This window comes from Neomonachus schauinslandi, chromosome 1 (genome assembly GCF_002201575.2).
Source record: "Neomonachus schauinslandi chromosome 1, ASM220157v2, whole genome shotgun sequence".
NCBI classification, from domain to species: Eukaryota; Metazoa; Chordata; class Mammalia; order Carnivora; family Phocidae; genus Neomonachus; species Neomonachus schauinslandi.
This window is the reverse complement of record NC_058403.1, coordinates 35,382,733-35,405,229: the sequence shown is the minus strand read 5'-3', so window position 1 is coordinate 35,405,229 and position 22,497 is coordinate 35,382,733. Positions and strand designations below refer to the sequence as shown.

The 22,497-nt window shown below is 35.2% G+C and overlaps 1 pseudogene; it reads left to right on the top strand.

The window, feature by feature from the left end:
- The first annotated feature begins 17,400 nt into the window (after positions 1 to 17,400).
- Positions 17,401 to 17,553, top strand: LOC123323272 (annotated as a pseudogene).
- The last annotated feature ends 4,944 nt before the right edge of the window (positions 17,554 to 22,497 follow it).

Genomic DNA, 22,497 nt, shown 5'->3' with positions numbered 1-22,497 from the left:
TCAGATGTTTGTCAAGTTAATGATTAAAGGAAAAAAAGGTAGCAGTGAAAGAGACATAAGGTTGCCAGAAATAGAATAAGAGAATCAGAGATGTTATCAATATAGAAAAAATAGTGGCACTGGCATCCAATCCTGCAAAAAAATCCAAAAAATTATGGGAAAAAAAAATCCTTATTGTGAAGTAATTTGGAATCATAGAATGATTCCAGTAACACAGTAAGAAAGAGCACCAGAATGCAAGAGATGAAGCAGGCATATAGACAAATGCAATGGAATGCTACATCAAGGTAATTTTACATTAACTTAGGCAATCTGTTTTACCTGATTCATCTTTAAATCTCTCAAAATTCATTGTAAAGATAGTTGAAGAAAGCAAATTATTAAGTAAAGCAAAATGTTTTTACTGAAACAAAGTGAGCAAAATAAATGAAATATCTGATTATACTTCTCAAGGATGACTGTAAAATATTAACACACTGTAAGACAAATAATATTCCTCAGTAAGGTTAATATATTAAAATATATAACCAATTGATATATTAAGGAATTATAGTAGTTTGCCAGATAAACATGCAAAGTCCTCTATTTGTAGACTTCAAAACTTCAAAACTTTAACTTCTAGACCAATGAATTTAAAATACATAATTACATATGTAGTCCATTTTGCTAAGGAACATGACTACATGCATTTGAATAGATTTTTATCTAGTGAAAGCGTTAACAAAGTGACAGCTATTCCCTGCCTCCTATGAATTGGAAAAATGGTACTGATGTTTTAAAACATACATTTTTGTTGTTGCTGTTCACTCAGAACTTTAAATATACTAAGAATTCCAGGCCTCTGAGAAGTATTATTGAGAAGACAGACGATATTATTTTAACATTTGAGGCAACTAATAAAAATGTCTATTCTAAACTGACCTTCAGGTTTATTAATATACTAATAAGGGCAGCAATATGTATTACGGTCATGAAGGAATTATTTTAAATATGAAGCTACATGTTATTGATTGAGAAACCTAATATATAAAAATTAAAGATGTTGTTACATGTAAAAAATAAGATGGTATTAGTTCAAACCACTAATCTTTTTAATATGGTTAAAATTTCATTTTATTAAGCATCTATGTATTATGCTTAAGAAGCATGGTGTTCAGAAAAGCTTTATATGTTAAATACTTTGCTTAAGGTTTTAATTATGACCATGAATGTCCTTGTTATTTTATTTTTTATTTTTATTTTATTTTTTTAAGATTTTATTTATTTATTCATGAGAGACAGAGAGAGAGAGAGAAAGAAGCAGAGGGAGAAGCAGGCTCCCAAGGAGCAGGGAGCCCGATGCGGGACTCGATCCCAGGACTCTGGGATCATGACCTGAGCCGAAGGCAGACGCTTAACCGTCTGAGCCACCCAGGCGCCCCTGCCCTTGTTATTTTAAAATGTAAAGTTATTTGAACACAAACACACAATAGAGCAATGTTCACTGGTTGAATCATTTTTTAAAATTTGTTTTTGTATTTTAATGATAAAGTCGTAGGTGGTTGCAAGCAATATTTTTGCAATTTTAAAATCAAAAACTTTTACATTATGAATACTAAATGGTCAAGAACTAAACATGGGGGCGCCTGGGTGGCTCAGTCGTTGGGCGTCTGCCTTCGGCTCAGGTCATGATCCCAGGGTCCTGGGATCGAGCCCCGCATCGGGCTCCCTGCTCGGCGGGAAGCCTGCTTCTCCCTCTCCCACTCCCCCTGCTTGTGTTCCCTCTCTCGCTGTGTCTCTCTCTGTCAAATAAATAAAATCTTAAAAAAAAAAAAAAAAGAACTAAACATGAAGGGATGAAAAAAGGAACAGCAGATGGGGAGGACGTGAAGCCAACCATACTTAAGGAGCTGAAACCAATTAGAAAGGTATCACTGAAAGCTATTCCACAGCTGACCTAAAATGGAGAGCAAGTATAATAACAAAATGCCATGGCTGATAGCTCCTAAGGCCTGTGGAATGTCAAGAAGCAGTAAGAGTGTCATGTTAGCACCTTAATAAGCAATTTATGAGTAATTCAATGCAAGACTGTCTGTTTTTGGAATCTAGATTGAGCACCGGAAGAAATGGAAAACAGTTGGGCAATGCTATCAATCTGTGCGCTAACCACATGTTCAGATAGCTTCTGTTGGGCTGATAATTGGCAACAGGTTAAAAATGGAAGATCATTACATGTTAAGGATTTAGAAAATGTAATGGTGTGTGGGTGCCTGTGTGGCTCAGTTGGTTAAGCGACTGCCTTCGGCTCAGGTCATGATCCTGGAGTCCCGGGATCCAGTCCCGCATCGGGCTCCCTGCTCAGCAGGGGGTCTGCTTCTCCCTCTGCCCTCTTCCCTCTCATGCTCTCTGTCTCTCATTCTCTCTCTCAAATAAATAAATAAAATCTTAAAAAAAAAAATGTAATGGTGTGTTCCTCCAGAGAAAGGAAAAAAATGAACCTGTGGAAAAACTAAGGATTGCTGAATAAGTAGCAAATCATTTCATTATTAATTTGCTGTGGTAGACTTTAGATTTGTATTAAAAATTAAAGAATCAAATATATAGTTGCGAATTTTACAAGCTACTTTGAAGGAAAGGAAATATTTTTCATCTAATAAAAACCTTGTAAAACACATTTCAAATAATTTCTCAGTAGTTATCTTTGATGTAAATGAGTTCATATATTTTTGGGGTTTTAAACTTTGATTTGCTTTCAGTTTGTGTTCTAAAGCATTTTTGAGAATCATATAATAGCATATATGATGATTTTAGTTATACAGTATGGCTGATTTTATTGTTCAAGAAACTCAATCTTTGTAAAGAAGTAAAGTAACAATTAAAATGTTTCTCTCTGTTAATTATTTGAAATAATTTTAGTATATTTAATATAACACTATTCACTTTAAGTTCTTCTGTGAAAAATTACTCTAAAGCCATACATTATTCAAATCAGTTGTGCATCAGATGCTTTGAAGTGTATTTTTGTGAACTATTTGTAAGAATGTTACACATTCATATTCATCTGCATAGATTGGACAGTCATACGTGGAAATAAAACAATGTAATTGAAATTTAAACATCGTTATTGAAGAAACTTTGGGGAGAGCCAATTAGGAAAACATGTTCTGCCTTCTTTGACTTAACATATACTAACAATATATTAAGCAAAGGTTCTCTTGCAATGGAAAACTTGTCTGCATATGAAGATTTTAAAAACTCTGGGTTTACCTGGACACTCATTTTATATTGAGGACAAAAGTAAATTAATCACAAATGGATGTTAATTTTACACCTAGAACCTGGTCATTACTTTTAGGTTAATCAAGAACTGTATATATAAAGATTCTATATTATAATTAGAATAAAGTGTTCATTATTTTCCCTAAGTGAATACAGATATGTATGAACATCAATGTTTCTGAAACCAGTATTGAATATTGTCTACAAACTACTAAATTTTTCTTGCTTTCTACAAATTGTTTAAAATATAAAAATGCAGTTACACCTGGAAAATATATATGTTATCACCTGGAAGGTTATGAATGATATTATCTTTACCTTGATAGCCTAATCACTACTATTGCTTTCAATTGGAAAAGAAAAAAAAAGATGCAAATAACATTAGAGTTAGTCATGTATAGTCTTTCTATTAACCTATATTTTTTTTCCTCACAGAGGAAAAAATAAGTAAAGATAAGAAAGTCCATTATTCATCTTGGTTCTGTTAATAATTATGCATTTATCTACCTCTGAGAATTTAGACAGCCTCTTCGGGCATTACTTTTGCTTTTAGAATATCTACATTTTTCAAAAATTTGTAAAACACAGCAAATGATTCACCAGCTATGCTGGAGAAAAGTGCACCAATTTAAATGGGGCATTATAGCACCATAGAATTTTAAAAGAGACAGAGAAAGCACCAAAAACCATAAGATACCTAGGAATAAACCTAACCAAAGAGGTGAAAGATCTGTACTCTGAAAACTATAAAACACTGATGAAAGAAATTGAAGAGGACACAAAGAAATGGAAAAACATTCCATGATTGTAGATTGGAGGAACAAATATTGTTTAAATGTCTATACTACCCAAAGCAATCTACACATTTAAAGGAATCCCTATCAACATACCACCAGCATTTTTCACAGAGCTAGAACAAATAGTCCTAAAATATGAACAAAAGACCCTGAATAACCAAAGCAGCCTTGAAAAACAGAAGCAAACCTAGAGGCATCATGATTCCAGACTTCAAGTTGTATTACAAAGCCGTGCTGATCAAAACAGTATGGTACTGGCACAAGAATAGACAAATAGATCACTGCAACAGAATAGAAAACCCAGAAATAAACCCACAACTATATGGTCAATTAATCTTCAACAAAGCAGAAAAGAATATCCAATGTGAAAATGACAGTCTCTTCAACAAATGGTGTTGGGAAAACTGGACAGCAACATGCAAAAGAATGAAACTGGACTACTTTCTTACATCACATACAAAAATAAATTCAAAATGGATTAAAGACCTAAATGTGAGACATGAAACCATAAAAATGCTAGAGTACAAGTCATAAGAGACTCTTAACTATAGGAGACTAACTGAGGGTTGCTGGAGGGAAGGTGGGTAGGGGGGATGGGGTAACTGGGTGATGGGAATAAAGGAGGGCATGTGATGTAATGAGCCTGTGTGTTATCTGCAACTGATGAATCACTGAACTATACTTCTGAAACTAATAATATACTACATGTTAATTATTTGAATTTAAATAAAATAATAAATTTTTAAAAATGCTAGAGGAGAACATAGGCAATAACCTCTTTGACATTGGCCATAAAACTTATTTCTGGTTATGTCTCCTGAGGCAAGGGAAACAAAATCAAAAATAAATTATTGGGACTTCATCAAAATAAAAACTTCTTCACAGCAAAGAAAACAGTCAACAAAACTAAAAGGCAAACTACTGACTGGGAGAAGATATTTGTAAATAACATATCTGATAAAGGGTTAGTATCCAAAATATATGAAGAATTTCTACAACTCAACACCCAAAAAACAAATAATCCAATTAAAAAATGGGCAGAAGACATGAATAGACATTTTTCCAAAGAAGACATCCAGATAGCTAACAAACATATGAAAAGATGCTCAACATCACTGATCATCAGGGAAATGCAAATCAAAACTACAATGACGTATCACCTATCAGAGTGGCAAAAATCAATAACATAAGAGACAACAGGTGTTGAAAAGGATGTAGAGAAAGGGAAACCCTCTTGCACTGTTGGTGGGAATGCAAATTGGTGCAGCCACTGTGGAAAATATTATGGAGGTTACTCAAAAAGTTAAAAATAGAACTATCCTATATGGTCCAGCAATTACACTACTAGGTATTAACCCAAAGAATACAAAAATGCTAATTCAAAGGGATACATGCACCCAGATGTTTATAGCAGCATAATCTCCAATAGCCAAACTATAGAAACAGTCCAAGCGTGCATCGACTGATGAATGGATAAATAAGAGGTGGTATATATATATATATACAATGGAATAGTCCTCAACCATATAAAAGAATGAAATCTTGCCATTAGCAATAACATGGAAAGAGCTAAAGACTATTATGCTAAGCCAAATAAGTCAGAGAAAGACAAATACTGTATGATTTCACTCATATGAATTTAAGAAACAAAACAAAGTAGCAAAGGGGGAAAAAGAGAGAGAGAGGCAAACCAAGACAAAGACTCTTAACTATAGAAAACAAACTGATGGTTACCAGAAGGGAGGTGGTGGAATGGGTAAATTGGTGATGGAGATTAAGGAATGCATTTGTTGTGATAAGCACCAGGTATTGTATGGAAGTGTTGAGCTACTATATTGTACGCCTGAAACAAATATTTAAAAAAAAATTTTTTTTAAGATTTTATTTATTTGAGAGAGAGACAGAGAGTGACAGAGATAGTGAGAGAGAGCACAAGGGGGGAGGAGAGGGAGAAGCAGGCTCCCGCTGAGCAGGGAGCCCGGTGTGGGGCTCCATCCCAGGACCCTGGGATCATGACCTGAGCCAAAGGCAGACGCTTAATGACTGAGCCACCCAGGTGCCCCAACCTGAAACTAATATTATACTATGTGTTAACTAACTGGAATTTAAATTTTAAAAAGTTAATAAATGAGATAAAGTCCTTTTTAGTCAAATGCCTCTCAGGGGAAAAGAAACATGTAGCTAGAAGAAGAACTTTGAAAAGCCACTTAGGATAAAGGCCCATGTGATCCCTCAATGAGCGTAGTAAAATAACACCACTAGTTTGCTCAGCTGCTTCTAAGAAGGTTGGAACTGGGCACCTATGCGACATTTGTTTGGGTCAGTATGGTATGCAGGTTTGGGTCTATATTTGCTTTGGACAATATACTACAAGCTGAGTACTTCTACTGGGAGCTCTTTCTCTCTTTTCCCACTTCCTCTCATGGTCATAATGCTTAGACTCTTTTCTCCATAAAAGAAATATTTAATAAATGCCACTTAAACAGACACAACCCATTATTAGCTTATTTGAGTGTGTAATAATTTGAATAGGCTCTGAATCATCTCTAAAGTGCTATGGGTTGAAGATGTAATAAATGTGTTAACTACATCTCTCTTCTTCATTTGTGAAGCATCCACAATTGCCACAAAAGCATTAGATACCTAAAAGACCCGGCCCTGTACTGATATTTATTTTACCAAATGATCAGATCAGTAAAGCCTGTCTCTGAGGGGCAGAGCCAGCCTCCCTGTGTTCTTCAGATTCTCCTCTCCTAACTTTACCCAGGGCTAAGAAAAATGGAAGCTTCCTGTGGATTTTAGTAGTTTCATACTCAATTTCCAGGGCCAATCCTTTCATGCTTTGTTTTATTCTCTTTTTTATGATTTACTGTAAAAGTGTCAAAAATAATCCCTCATTTTTGAGTGCTAATTCCCACACTACTCTGCATATTCCCTTGAATTACTAGCATTAAATACATACTATGAAGCTGTGTTTTGTATCTGCAATTATTGTGGAGAAGGACTACTGTTATTTGATAGTCTTCATCTAGAAATAATAGGTATACTTTGATTTTCCAGCCATTTGTGACATTTAAGATATTCATGAATTGGACCCTAACTATGATTTACATATAAATATAAGGAACTTCATATGTTCTCAGTATTCTGTGATTTTTCCCCAAGATTATAACCATGCCATTCAAGGGAAGACTGCACTTTTTAAAAAATGGAACTTTACTAGAATTGTTCACCATATTGGAAAATTGGTTCACCAATAGCCTCTCATTCAGCAGTTGTCATGCCGCATACCACAGGCAGTCTGCATTTTTACCTCCTTTAGGATGATTCTCAGTAGAAATGCAAGCTTCTGACTCTTATATCTTGTAGTAGAATCATGTCTGCACATTTACATATTGATTCACGTTATTTAATATAAATTATTTCCTTCTATTTACCCATATTACTCCTAGGATATTGCACTGATTTTCAAGTTGTTTATTTTTTTCTATGAATTTGATTTTATAGTATTAAAGTGGTATCATATATTTGTTATAAAATGGGACTTTGATACTGATATGAGTCTTGAAAAAAAGTGCTCTAAATTTCTGTCATTCCCATTTCTCCCCCAAATGGTTCCACTGTGTCATTTCTAAGTAAACTCCCCTGCCACTCCATAACATTTTTGCTCTAATTTAAATCTAGCTGTTCCTGAATATGCTATTTCATCTACATCCCTCTTAAATAGAGATTATTAATCTCTTCTTTTCATATTCTATGTATCAATGGCATAAAGGAAATATAGGTAAAACCTTGTTTCACATTGCTGCTAGCCAGTGGTCTCACATCCTTCCTCCTTAACGTATAGTCCAGTCCATGGAAAGGTCACCAGAGTTCACTGCATTTCATCCCTTCATGTTATTGTCATTTATTGAAGTTCACTTATAAGTTCATTACCTAACTCACCTTAGCTTTCTACTCCACTACTCTTCTTATTGTCATTGATGACTTAAACCATCATATCAATGAACCATCTAAACTTTTAATTTCTATTTCTTTACTTCCTTATCCAGGACAATCCTTCTCGACAAAATCATAGGCCCCCAAAACACTTGTTTATGTTTATGTTTTATCATTATTGATTTCAAATATCTCCTCTTTTATCCATCATTGCCAAAAAGTGGAAATAGCCCAAATATCTGTCAGTTGGTGAATGAATAAACAAAATTTAGTATATTGATAAAATGGAATAGTATTTGGAATATTATTTATACTAATTAAAATAAAGTACAGATACATGCTGCAGTACAAACTTTGAAAGCGTTATGCTAAGTTAAAGAAACCAGACCCAAAAGACCACAGATAATATTATTTCATTTATATGAAAAGTTCAGAAAAAGTAAATATTTATATATAAAAATCAGATTAGTGGTCACCTGGGAATAGAGGTGGGAATGGGGATTAATTGTAAAAGGATAGGTGGAAACTTAGTGAAGTTCTAAGAATGTTCTAAAACCGGGTTGTGGTAATGGTTGTACAAATTGGTAAACTTACTGAAAAGTATTGAATTGTATTGGGGCGCCTGGGTGGCTCAGTTGGTTAAGCGACTGCCTTCAGCTCAGGTCACGATCCTGGAGTCCCTGGATGGAGTCCCGCATCGGGCTCCCTGCTCGGCAGGGAGTCTGCTTCTCCCTCTGACCCTCCCCCCTCTCATGTGCTCTCTCTCTCTCATTCTCTCTCTCTCAAATAAATAAATAAAATCTTTAAAAAAACAGTATCGAATTGTATGCTTAAAGTGGGGGAATTAGTTAAATTATAAATTTATACTGTAAATTATACTTCACTGGCCTTATGTGCCCCTTCCTTCTTAAGCCAACCTAGAGCTAATTGTCATTCTCTATAACTGGCTGGGAAAATGTGGTTAACTCCATTACACCTCTCCTTTCTGATGTGTTAATCTGACTTTTTAAAGCTGCTGAATGTTCTTAGAGACAACCACACAAAGTGTTAAGTATTTCAAAATTATGATGAAAAATGTCAAATACTTATCACCACTGCCAGACAATCATACTACACTTCTTCAGTAAAGTTACTTTCTACATTTCTGTTTCACAACGTCTGTTTTACATGCATCACATCTCCTCTGAGCCAACTCCCCCATCACTCTCTGCTGATACCCTGTCATTTCACTCAGCTTCCTGTACCTGAAACCACACACTATGCATTCACTCTGAATAGAATGGAGAAATAAGTGTGTGTCCCAGTCTAAAGAAAACTTCTCTATTTACACCTGCATTACCCATATTACCACCCCATGTTATATTACCTATCCCATATTACTAGCAAAAGCAAAACAAAACAATATTAATCAAACAAAAAATCCTCAATCCTGTACTTGTATCAATTTTCTCCTTTAGCACCATTTTCTTCCTTTCCACAGAACCATTCCCATCATTATTGGCATTCAATTACCATAGTCATATACCATTCCTTAGTGGTCACTACCCACCTAAAGAAAATTTTGTAACCCCCATTATTATTCAGTTTTTGTCCCCTCTCTCTATTCCCCTGTCCAGGGCTCAAAAAGTTGTGCCTGCCCATTGTTTCCATTTCATTTCCTAATTTGTCTTTGGTAAACTATAATTAGGCTACCAGTATACTGTAGTTCCTCTTGCATTAAAATTAACAGCTCTCGGGCGCCTGGGTGGCTCAGTCGGTTAAGCGTCTGCCTTCGGCTCAGATCATGATCCCAGGGTCCTGGGATCGAGCCCTGCATCAGGCTCCCTGCTTGGCGGGGAGCCTGCTTCTCCTCTTGCCCTGCTTGTGCTCTCTCTTTCAAATAAATAAATAAAATCTTAAAAAAAAAATAAATTACAGGGGCGCCTGGGTGGCTCAGTTGGTTAAGCGACTGCCTTCGGCTCAGGTCATGATCCTGGAGTCCCGGGATCGAGTCCCGCATCAGGCTCCCTGCTCAGCGAGGAGTCTGCCTCTCCCTCTGACTCTCCCCCTCTCATGGTCTCTCTTTATCACTATCTCTCTCAATAAATAAATAAAAATCTAAAAAAACCAAAAAAACAAAAAAAAACAGCTCTTATTAAGGCCAACGTTAACCTATTTTATTTTGTCAAAACCAATGGCTGGTTTTCTGTCTTCTTCTTACTTAGCTTCTCAACAGTATTTGACACTACTGGAAATTCCCTGCTTCATGAAACTGCATCTGATTTTCAGAATACCATGTGCACTTAATTTTACTCCTATGTCCTGAGTATACCATTTGAACTTTCAGTGCTGGTCCCTCTTATTCTTCCTCAATTGTCTCCAAATTTATTGGTGTCATAATTTTAAAAGTTGCAAAATAAATACCATTTTAAATATTTACCTTTAAAAATAAAACTATGCAAAAAGTAAAAATAAAAAATAAAACTATGCTCCAGTACTTTTAAAAATACATCCTTTAGAATGTAACTGCCATAGATATTCAATATTTATCATCATCCCTTGAAAAAAAAATACATCACTAAGCTCTTCCTTACAAGTAAAGAGTAATTAAATGCTTTTTCTCCTTGAGCTTGTATTTTTATTCCACTTCCTCAACAAAATTTTATCCTAATATATCACTTACTCTAGAAATTCATTTATTGATTATCCTATACAATTTTCAGCCACAAAAATATGTGGATATATTAAAAATCATTTTTGGGTGAAAGTTTAGGTTATCATAAATTTCTATATATTGAAAGTATATCTTCCTGGAAAATTATTATGTCAGTGTTACTCGAAACAATATAAATATATTGCGCACTTTGATATGCAAGTTTGAAGCACAAAGAACAGCATTATATTTAAAATTCACTTCTTAATGAGATGGATGGATCTCTTTAATATATTAGATCATCTATCCATGGGTTAATTTTGGTTATGATAGGTTGATACAGGATTCTATTTTTATGTTCCATTTCTATAGACTTAAACACCAGATAATCTTATTTTGTAAAAAAAAATAGGTGGGAATTTGAGGAATTTTTATTGGACACTGAAGTCTTTGAATTCCTTCAGAATTATACGATGAAAGTCACATTATGACTAATATAAAAAATAACATTCTTTTGGCTAATGATTATTTAGGTTTTATTTTAAGTGTTGAAATCAAAGAATTGGAAACCAAATAAATTACAAAAATATTTGAAAACCCAATCATTTGACTTACTCACTTTCATAGTTTCTGGAAGTATATAAAAAAAGGCTTTATACTTAGACTCATCAAGTGACTGAATTTTATCTGTTACCCTTTCATTTATAGGCACATTTTTAAAGCTGCCATACTCAAAAAGGATTGTGAAAATTAAAAGATTGTTAATTTTAAAATATCTTTAATAATAACATGTTTGATTTAAAATGTTTTTATCTTTTCATGTGCTTTCCATACATTTTTGGCTGAATTTTATTTTTGTGGCAGGTTTAGCTCTTTCAAGTTATGGGAAATGTTTGTCATATAACCAAAATTACAGAAATGATCAAACAAAGCAGACTTATTTTTGCAATTTTACTGTTTAAAATATTAGCTGACAGGGTTTAGTTAGGGAAGATGATCAGGTCACACATTATATTAAACTGCAACTTCATTTCTAGAGTACAAAGTCTTCAGATTCCTTCTATTATACAGATACTGTTTTCTTTTTTATCTGGTATTATTAGGAGCCAAAAGGAGAGGTTGAGAATCTTACCTTCCAATTTATTATATCCCCTGGTAGAAGGATTACTCCCTTGGTTACCAATAAGACCTCTTAAACCAGCAGAGCTGAGATTCAGGGTCAGACTTCTTAAACCAGCAGAGCCTCTTAAACCCGCAGAGTCGAGATTTGGGGGTCAGAAAATAAACATTTTACAAGTGGTTTTTGGTTGTAGTAGTGACATATACTACCCCCAATTCTATTCCTTAGTTCCTGGACTCATGTATTCTGGCTCTGGAAGAAATAGCATGATATGTCATCCACTGTTTTGGAGCATATAGGACTGAAAACCCACTTCTTAAGGTTATGCTCACAGTAAGTACACTGAGTATTCAACAGGCTGTTGAATAGCTCTGTAACAGAGTAGTTGTTATGGAAAGGGTCTAATCAAATCACTATCCTACTAGATGTAATCCTGGAGTCACAAGTTATGATATTATGTCTAATGTACAACATTGGTCGCTGCTTCTGTAAGAAAAGACACCCAGCACAATGTCACCCACCTACCAACCAGGATAGATTTGGTAAAAGGAGGCCATGTCTTGGAGTTCCTGCTTAAACTACCTCCTGCCACCATGGCTACTTTGTCCATGAATTCATGGCTGCATGCTACGGGCCAATTTGTGTTCCCCCAAAACTTGAATGTTGAAGTCCTAACCCCCAGTACTCTCAGAATGTGGCTTTATTTGGTGATAAGATCTAAGAAGAGGTAATTAAGGTAAAATAAGGTCGTATAGGTAGCCCCTATTCTGATATGACTGTTGTCCTTATTAAAAGAGGGAGATATTAAGAAAAAGAGATCTGAATACAGGCAAGCTCAGAGATACACTACATTACTGCAGTTTTCTCATTCAGGTTTCAACAGCACTGTTTATTCTGATGATACATACAGGTCAATTACACATCTAATTCATTTCTAGGGAATAGATGATGCCACTGGATCAGACCATTTTTTTTTAAAGATTTATTTATTTATTTGAGAGAGAGAGACACAAGTGAGACAGGCAGAGGCAAAGAAAATCTCAAGCAGACTCCATGCTAAGTGCAGAGCCTTATGCAGGCTCAATCTCACAACCCTGAGATCACGACCTGAGCCCAAACCAAGAGTCAGATACTTAACGGACTATACCACCCAGCCTTGCCTGGATCAGACAATCCTAAATACCATTTCACCTTGCTATTTACGACAGTAAACTTGTCCTTCCTGCTCTTATTAAATACTCCTAATTAGCTTCTGCCAATTAGAGAGCCTATTCCAATGGCAGCATCTTTCATTTTTATCATATATGGAAAATATTCACTATGGTCATTTTTTTTTGAAATGCTCGTGCAATATTCAACAATATATTTTTCCAGTATGTTTCTTTTAATGAAGTACTTTCTCTAGCCTGTATATGAATTCCTGTGGTATACTATATATTATATGTGATAAAACACGACAATGTTTCTTTTTTTTTTCAAGATTTTATTTTATTTATTTGAGAGATAGAGAATGAGAGAGAGAGAGCACATGAGAGGGGAGAGGGTCAGAGGGAGAAGCAGACTCCCTGCCGAGCAGGGAGCCCGATGCGGGACTCGATCCCGGGACTCCAGGATCATGACCTGAGCCGAAGGCAGTCGCTTAACCAACTGAGCCACCCAGGCGCCCAAACACGACAATGTTTCTATTGTTGTAAGTCTTTAAACCTCTTTTTCTACATCTCACAAAGACAGGAGCAGCTTCCTGTAGTCACACAGGGACATGCACTCAGAAGGCCCCCACAATTGGCCTAATGTTCTGCTGCCCAAGATAAATGCAGCATGCATGTAAGCAAAGGAGATATGTACAATATTTATATTCTCTGCTCCTTACCTCCCTGTTTTCATATAGCATTTGTGAGGACCCATGAGCACAGAATTCCATGTCACCCACAATTCATGGAATTCGATAAGACTCAAAGCAAGTACAAGGTAAGTTGTTACATCTATAAATTAAGTAAGCAGGGGTGCTAACTTTCTGTTCAAACCAAGACTTAATTTAAATGCTGAAGAAGGCAATAGCATTCTAAAAAACATGAATGACCAAGGAACCCTATCCCTTCCTATCTTGCATCTGTTACTTCCCCTTGTTTGCTGACAATTCATACTGAAAATGATGTCATCAAGGAATAGGGAAATATGGCATCACTCAGATTTTCCTTACTCATCAGTAATCCAAAGAAAGAGTGTGTTGAGAGAATGTGCAAAGTATCAAGAAATGACATAAAAGCAGTTGAGCTAATCTTGTGCAGTGTTTCCACTGTTCTGGAAAAATGAAATGCATAGGTATCAAGAACAATGAAATACAAATTTCAGTGATTCTTATGCGTTAAATGCTCTTATATATGAATTGAAAACTGGCATTTCACAATATAAAAATGAACTATAAAATCCATGCTAATAATTTAAAGTTTCAAATAGCAAATAAAAAAACACTACAAGTCAAGAGAGAGCCCAAAAAGGGAAGGTCTTTATATTTTAACAGGAGAGTTTTTCTACTTTTTGAATGAAGGTACTTCACATTTTTATTTTGCACTGGGTACCACGAATCATGTAGCAGGCCCTGCATCAAGGTATTTCTGGGATCTCAGCCATAATAGGCCACTATTGGGTACCGGTATCAGACAATCAACAAGCAAACAATTAGAAACATAATCGGGTAGTTGCAAAAGGCATGTGAAGGGGTTCAGAGCATGACACCCCCAAATATGTCACTTTGACACAAGAATAATTTTGAACTGAGGCAATTGAAAAGAAGCAGACACAGGGTGAGCTGTCTGCCATCCCCTTATCTGCTTGAAAGCAGAACATAAATTTCCCTTTAAAGGTGCCCCTCCCCTATTTCCTATACCGGAATGGAGATAACATAATTCTTACCAGAGTTGAGATGGCACTGAGAAAGAGTTTACATAAACAAACCTTACTAACTAGCCCTTATCTTCCATAGTTTTCCCATATATTTATATTTCGCCATATATTTATTTCCCATGCCTTGCTGTCCCTAAAAGTCTAAAAGCCTTTACCTTTGTCTTATCACCTCTCAATAAATTGATTGTCCTTTGCTAAGATGCTAATATAAGCCCAAGTTCTAGCTATCCTTTTGAGTTACTCATCACCAAGTTTTATCTGCTGATGAGCATTGCATGCATTAATAAACTATTTTTATTTTGTTAGTCTATCTTTTGACAGTCTAGTTTGCAGGGCCCTATCTGGAGAACCAAGGAGAGTAAAGGGAAAAAGTGTTTACTCCCCTACACACGTGAGCAAGACTGTTAAATATGTCGCAATGACATGTTCAAACTAGTAATATTTTTTCTTGTCTTGGTATCATAGGATAAGTATTTGTTCCTACTGTATTTCTAGAATTTTATGGTGATTATACAAATATAGGTATCTGTATATCATATAGATCTATCAAGTCTTCTGTGGCAATTTTCCTGGATTTGATTTTGTGATCAACTATTCAAGGAGTGATAAAATCTGGCTCTAGGGCGCCTGGGTGGCTCAGTTGGTTAAGCGACTGCTTTCGGCTCAGGTCATGATCCTGGAGTCCCTGGATCGAGTCCTGCATCGGGCTCCCTGCTCGGCAGGGAGCCTGCTTCTCCGTCTGACCCTCCCCCCTCTCATGTGCTCTCTCTCTCTCATTCTGTCGCAAATAAATAAATAAAATCTTTAAAAAAAAAATCTGGCTCTAATCCTAAATTCAGAAACTTTAGTGAAGTCATTAGAATGTGTTCCCACCCCACCCCCACACCTCCCAAAAAGAAAAGCTTTATCAGATAGGAAAATGCTACAATGACATTTGGGAGCTTGGGATACTAGAGTTATTTATATCTTCCCTATATCACCATTGCATCTTTGCATGTCCAGATGTTTCCCAGTCAATATTCTCCTTCTACTACCTTCACATCTTGGTTTCCACATACAGAAGATTGGTAGAGAGTTACATGGGTTATTGACCCTGATCATCATGAGGATATAGGGCTAGTATTACATAAAGGAGGCAGAAAAGAATGTTTTACATACAGGTGATCCACTAGAGCTTCTCTTGGCCAACTGTAACTATAATGATCATACAGCAGCAGTGGCCTGCTAAAAGTATGGGAATCAGTATATGGTAGGTATGAAGAAGTAGCACCTAGTTCTCCCTTTAAGGAAAGTTTCAGGAAGTGTAGTTAGCAGATAGCCTCTAGCTGTCAACTCCTTCAGTGTTAACTTCAGCTGCATAGAATCACTTCTCCCAAGATTCCACTCTTCTGGGGGAAGCCTGCATCTGATGGCTGAGTAAGTCATAGGTATAGAAGCCTGGCCATTTTGTTCTGACAAAGGATAACTCCAACAGGTAGCCTTTGTCCCAGAACTCACTGCTGGGTTGGCCAAGACTTTATCATGCCTACATTATGCTCTCTTTCTGCTTAATCCACTTTCTCTTCCTTCTTTCACAAAGGTTATCCTTAATATAAATCCTGGACCCCAAACTTCTTAACTTCTTTTCTGAAGAGCCCAACCTGTGACACAGAATCACTGATTTTTTATTGATGAGAGTCTGGGTCACTCCAATAGGTAAGCTACTTAGACCAGTAGAATTACTAGTTGGGGATCTAGAATGGGTTGAGGAAGGCAATGATGAGTGTCAATTATGGCCTTGGGACCGACTGCAGCATTAAGAGGGCTATAATTCATCTCAGTTGTACTCCTCTTACACTGTTTGATTTTTTTTTTCTACTACTGTAAAGAAGATGACAGTAAAATTCCTTTTATACATATTCCCTCATGTGATTATTGAGGAGAAAAAAAGTCCAAGAAAGAAAAATTATTGGATCAACTTGAAAAGTATTTATAATGGTTTCATATTGTGAGAGGAGATATCAATGGGTTATTCATTGTATTTAACCATGAAATTTTCTGTGGTTTATAAATATTTAGTTTTATTTTGTAGTACATTTATTAAATCAGTTTTATTATTTACAAATTAATGCAATTTGAATGGCTCTAAGAACTAGATTTTTCAGTTGGTGTCCAAAGTAATTTATAACACTGGAGAAAAGTATGAGAAGTATGTAAAACACTTGGCAAATTAACAGAAATTTTGAGAGCAATGTTCTGTGGACTATTCTGAAATTAGGTGAGGTATTTCCAACTTTATGCTAAGAAATAATTTCTATTTTTTTAAAGTGTTTGGGAAAAAAAAAAAAACGATGTAACATGTGCATTTGTTTCTGAAAAGAAAATGCATTCAGTAATTTCCTAATGCAACACATCTCCAGAGAAAACATTGATTATCTTTCAAGGTTGTTATACTTCAAAGGGCATGACCTTTAGCCTGGGAACCTGAAATGATCACTCTTTTGAGCAGCAAGGGCATTGACATCATGTTCTCCCATTTGGAGGCATATTAACCAGAATGATTCATCCATTCGTTCTGTTATTATTTATGCATGCATGTATTCAAGCATTTGTCAATCATTTGCTTACCACTCACCTTGACCTGAGCAATGCTGTTGGCGTGGAAATATTTTGGTGAACAAACAAAACAAAATATAATCATCTTGTTTATGCTTTTTAAGTAAAGGTTTTTTTAGTTTGGTTTTGTTATTTTGTTAATAAACAATTACTTAATCGCTTCTCGGCCTTTTGGCTAAGATCAAGTGTAGTATCTGTTCTTATCAGTTTAATAAACAATTACTTAAATATGTTATTTACAAAAAGAGAGTGGATCTAACATCTTAATGGGGAAATTCTCTACAAGATCCTTCTCTGTTTTAACTCCTACTTACTAAAACATTAAGCTCTAAGTCTCTAATCTTACCACTATAAATCATGAAATTATTTCATGCTATAAACATCCAGGAGAATGAATCCAGAAAAATAACAGGTGGCAGTGAAAATGTATTTGTACATCTAATATGCAGCCATGGCAGTAAATCAAGACACAAATGTTGCCTGTGGGAGGAAAGAGCATTCAAAGACAAAGAAAACAGCAGTGTTGTAGACAGACTTCAAGATGGCCCCATGATCTCTACCTCTTTGTGTTAATGCTCTTGCATAATCACCACCTCTTCCACACCATCTTGACCTTGAACTTGGGTAGGACTTACTTCTAACCAATGACATAGCAAAGGTGATGGGATGTCTCTTTCATAAAAGTTCCCTTATATAAGATTCTGTCTTGCTCGCAGACTCTTTCTAGTCTCCCTCTCTTTCTTTGTTGGCAACAAGGAAGCTGTCATGAATCTTAAAATCACAATGAAGTGAATGCTGCCAATAGCCACAGAAGTGGCAAAGCAGAAGCTTTCCTAGTCATTTCTCCAAATGAGAAACCAGACCTTGCCAACACCTAGATTGCAGCCATGGGAGATCCTCTGCAGAGAGCATAGCTAAACAATGTTGGAAAGTTGACCCACAGAAACTCTAAGATAATACATGTGCATCATTTAAAGCTATAAATTTTGTGGTAGTTTGTTACACTGTGTACAAAAACAATACAACATGTGTGGCAATCTCTGAGCTTTCACCACATGAGCCACAAAAATGAGAGAAAGGAAAAAAATAAAGGAGACTTGTTTTGTGCACTGAAAGCTGAGTTATAAAAAAAATGGTAGGAAAAAATAAAGAAGGTCCTACTCTCCAAGTCAATGGTCTACCCAAGTAGACAATATCTCACCTTTATAAACCTAATTATGTTGCTCTTGTGGTTTCAAATTCTTACATGGTTTCCATTTATTTTTTATAACAAAATCATTAGAAAATTTCATAAAAGTCTGTATGGAGTTCTCACCCTATCTTATCAAGCACTCTTTGTGCTTCAGCCACACTTCTCTTTTCTCAGGTCTGAGAAAAAAAAAAAAAGTACTCATTTTTCACAAGATCTCATGCTTCTAATATCTTGAACTAGGTTCTCTTTACTTTGCCTGATAAAATTTTACTCACTTTTTATACCTTTATAACCAACTTTTGCTTCTTAATGGATACTTTCTATGATCCTTAAGGCTAGGACAAATGCTCTATTTTAATTCTTATTACATCATATTTCTCTATGATATCTCTTCATGATATCTTGCTCTATAAAATCTATATCTCATTGCAACATCATAGAGGGTAAGGAAATGAGTGGAAAAGCAAGAAAAAAAAGCAAGGGCTTGAAGATTATTTGTTTATAGAAGCTAAGTATCGAAGTATGATTCATTGTAGTATTAGGTAAATATTAATTAATTATTATGTACTAAATAATGGCAGGGAGACTGCTTTTCACAGTGACAAACCTCTGAAGTCATTGGGAGATTTAGAAGATGAAAACTTCCAAAGACTTCTGATGGGAACTCAAATGTTTCACAATCCATTTACTGTGGCAATCAGTATAAGCATGTCTCCAGAAAAACTTATTATATTAGTCATTCAAAATATTTAGGGTCATTTTAACATATGTTAAGAATATTAAATTCAAGGAATTATAAAACACGTATTACAATAGTCTGGTTTGCTTCCAGCACAGCCAATTGTATACTTAAAGAAGTAATACAGCATTTTTAGACAGTTGCAGATTAGTATGATTCAGTGAAGTATCCTTTCTCTGAAACTTGTGTTTTTCTTTTTTTTCTTAAATATATATATAATAAAAACTGACCTTTCATTTCACAAATATTTTTCAATCATGTACTATGTTCTAAGAATTATGCTTTAAATTTAATTTGGGGCAATTCTGTTTTTCACAAAAATAGTACACCCACTGTAGTGAATGACAAATATTAAGAGAACTCCTTGACAATTGTGACCTGAGAATACAACCACTGACAAGTGCTACTTCTTGGTGGTGTATTCATTTTACAAAACTCATTGACTAGCTACTATTTGCTATCTTTTTACACTGCAAAGAGTAACTATTCCAACAGCTGTGCTTTAAGTAATTTCTTTCCTTTTATACTCAGTTTAGTCTGAAGTATATGGTTCTTCCTAACTTCTTGAAATGTGCTGATACAGCAGAAGTCAACATTTCTTGAACATTTGCAGATCTCACCATGCAATAAAAGCATTCTTTTTAAAAGGACCACTGTATATATGATTTATTTTTGTATTTTTATACTGCTTTCCCAGCAAACCCCACAAACATTTGTACATAAAATTTTAAACATGTAAAATGTGAAAAACAGCAAATGAAAAACCAAGATGAATATGAAAAAAGTATGCATTGAAGGAAAAAAAATGAAGAAATAAGATGGAAGAAAGCAGCCTTGGAAAAATGAGTAGATATTGCTTAGATTTCATTAAAAAAATTGTATTATTGTTGCCCACAATTTGGCATTTTAGCAAGAGTAAGTAAATGACTATTCTTAGAAAATTAAAATTCCGAAATAGTCAGCATTTTTATATGGTGTTCAACAATCCTGTCAGAGCTTTGTAGTACTTACTCTGTTTAGGTTCATATTTTCCATATTCCAAAGCCCATAATCAGGTAGACTGGCCAACCTGGTCATAGGTGCGTGTAGTCTCTGAAGTTTAAACTTCATGATAAGAAAACAGAGATTAAGAATGTTATTTTTTTTAAGATTTTTATTTATTTATTCATGAGAGACAGAGAGAGAGAGGCAGAGGGAGAAGCAGGCTCCCAAGGAGCAGAGAGCCCGATGCGGAACTCGATCCCAGGACCCTGGGATCATGACCTGAGCCGAAGGCAGACGCTCAACCAGCTGAGCCACCCAGGTGCCCTGGAATGTTATAACTCTGTTTTTAAACTCTATAAAAATATTTGGATCTAAATATAAAAGCTGTTTTCTATTGCTGCCATAACAAATTACCACAAATTTAGTGCCTTAACACTCATTTAATATCTCACATTTCTAAAAGTCCAGTGGGCTCAACTAGGATTTAGCTTAGTCTCCCAAGATAGAAATCAAGGAGTCCACAGGGCTATGTTCCTTTCTGGAGGCTCTAGGGGAGAATATGCTTCCAGGTTAATGCGGATTGTTGACAGAATTCAGTCTTAAGCAGTTGTAGAACTGACGTCCTGTTTCTTTGCTGGCCTTTGCCTGGGGGTCCTTCTAAGTTTCTAGAGGCTGCCTGCATTCCCTGGGTGATAGCCCTCTTCATGTCAGAACTGCAAAACTGCATCAAATCCTGTTATGCTTCACATCTCACTGACCTCCCTTTCTGCTTCATCTCTTCTGCAGTGTCTCTCTGTCTGACTCTTCTAACTCTTCCATCTTTTAAGGACCCTTGTGGTTATATAGAGGCCATGGATAATCCAAGATAATCGCCCTATTTAATGTTCAGCTAATTTGCAAATTTAATTCCATATGAAAATCCCTTCTGGCATGTATCTAATGTGTTCCAGTGATTTGGGTTTAGAAATCTTTGGGATGGGACATAATTTAGCCTACACTCATAAGCAAATATACCCACACGTATATCATATGTATATATAGATACATACATACTTAACATATAAACTTAATATTATTAGGCTTTTTTTTAACAATGAGCAAGTGTCACTTTTTATAATGAAAACATTTTAAAGTGAAAATAATTTCCATTTAAAAAAATTACATAGCTATTAATAATTATGGTTTATTCCATTTCTGATATTAAATCTAATTTAAGTAGAGTGCTTTTCTTTGCAACCACACAGAATCTTAATTATTGTGACAAATTTCTTAGACTACTTGTATCAGCAATATGAATTTCTCCCAGAAAATTTTACACCTGCTCTCCAATAACTAATTTCTTTACCTATAAACAATTTCACATTGAGTTTCTTAATGATATTAATGTAGATAGGCATGCAATTTTAATTGATATTATAGGCAACTTAACTTTAATAAACATTTTAATATTCAATCATTTATTTGATCACTGAATGTGAACAAAATACACTTAAAGTATATATTTGTGTTCTGAAGTATTGGAGAAAATAATAAAAAAAAGCTTTCCTCTCAAGAAGCTTACATTTTAGAACATCCATCAAAACTGTAAAGTATGAATAAAGATTGATGGCTGGCAGTTTCAGAAGCAGTGATGAATATGTTGTTATCAAATATAGGCCAAAAATAATGGATACAAGAAAAAACATACAGATGATCCAAATGGACATTCTTGAGGAAGGAAATGTCATAATCTAAAATGTGAGAGTGAAAAAATATAAAAATAAAATAAAATGAAATGTTAGAGTGAGATGTCTAAATTTGCTAAAGCTTAGAAAGTAGATTAGAGCCATATTAAAAGAAAAGGCTGGGGGTACGTGGGTGGCTCAGTCAGTTAAGTGGCCAACTCTTGATTTTGGCTCAGGTCATGATCTCAGGGTCATGAGATAGAGCCCTGAGTCAGGCTCTATGCTCAGCAGGGAGTGTGCTTGAGATTCTTTCCCTCTGTCCTTCCCTTTGCTTGTGTGCTCTCTCTCTCTCTAAAATAAAAAAATATAAATAAATCTTTAAAATAAAAAAAGAAAAGGCTGAAACTTCAGATCAAAGGTTAAAAATATTGTCTGTATATTGTTACTTTCATGCCTTTATAAAGTCTACCTAATAAATAGAAATGACTCTCCTGCCTCAGAAACTTATCTCTATGTTCTTCATTTTACCCTTAATGCTACATTCAAAACCCTGCTTTTACAATATGCACTCCTTTTTTTCTGTGTCATCAAAAACTCTCTCCCCTTTACTTTTCAAAAATCTGGGATTCCAGTATCTACTTCTACCACCACGATCATCTGCATATAAATTGAG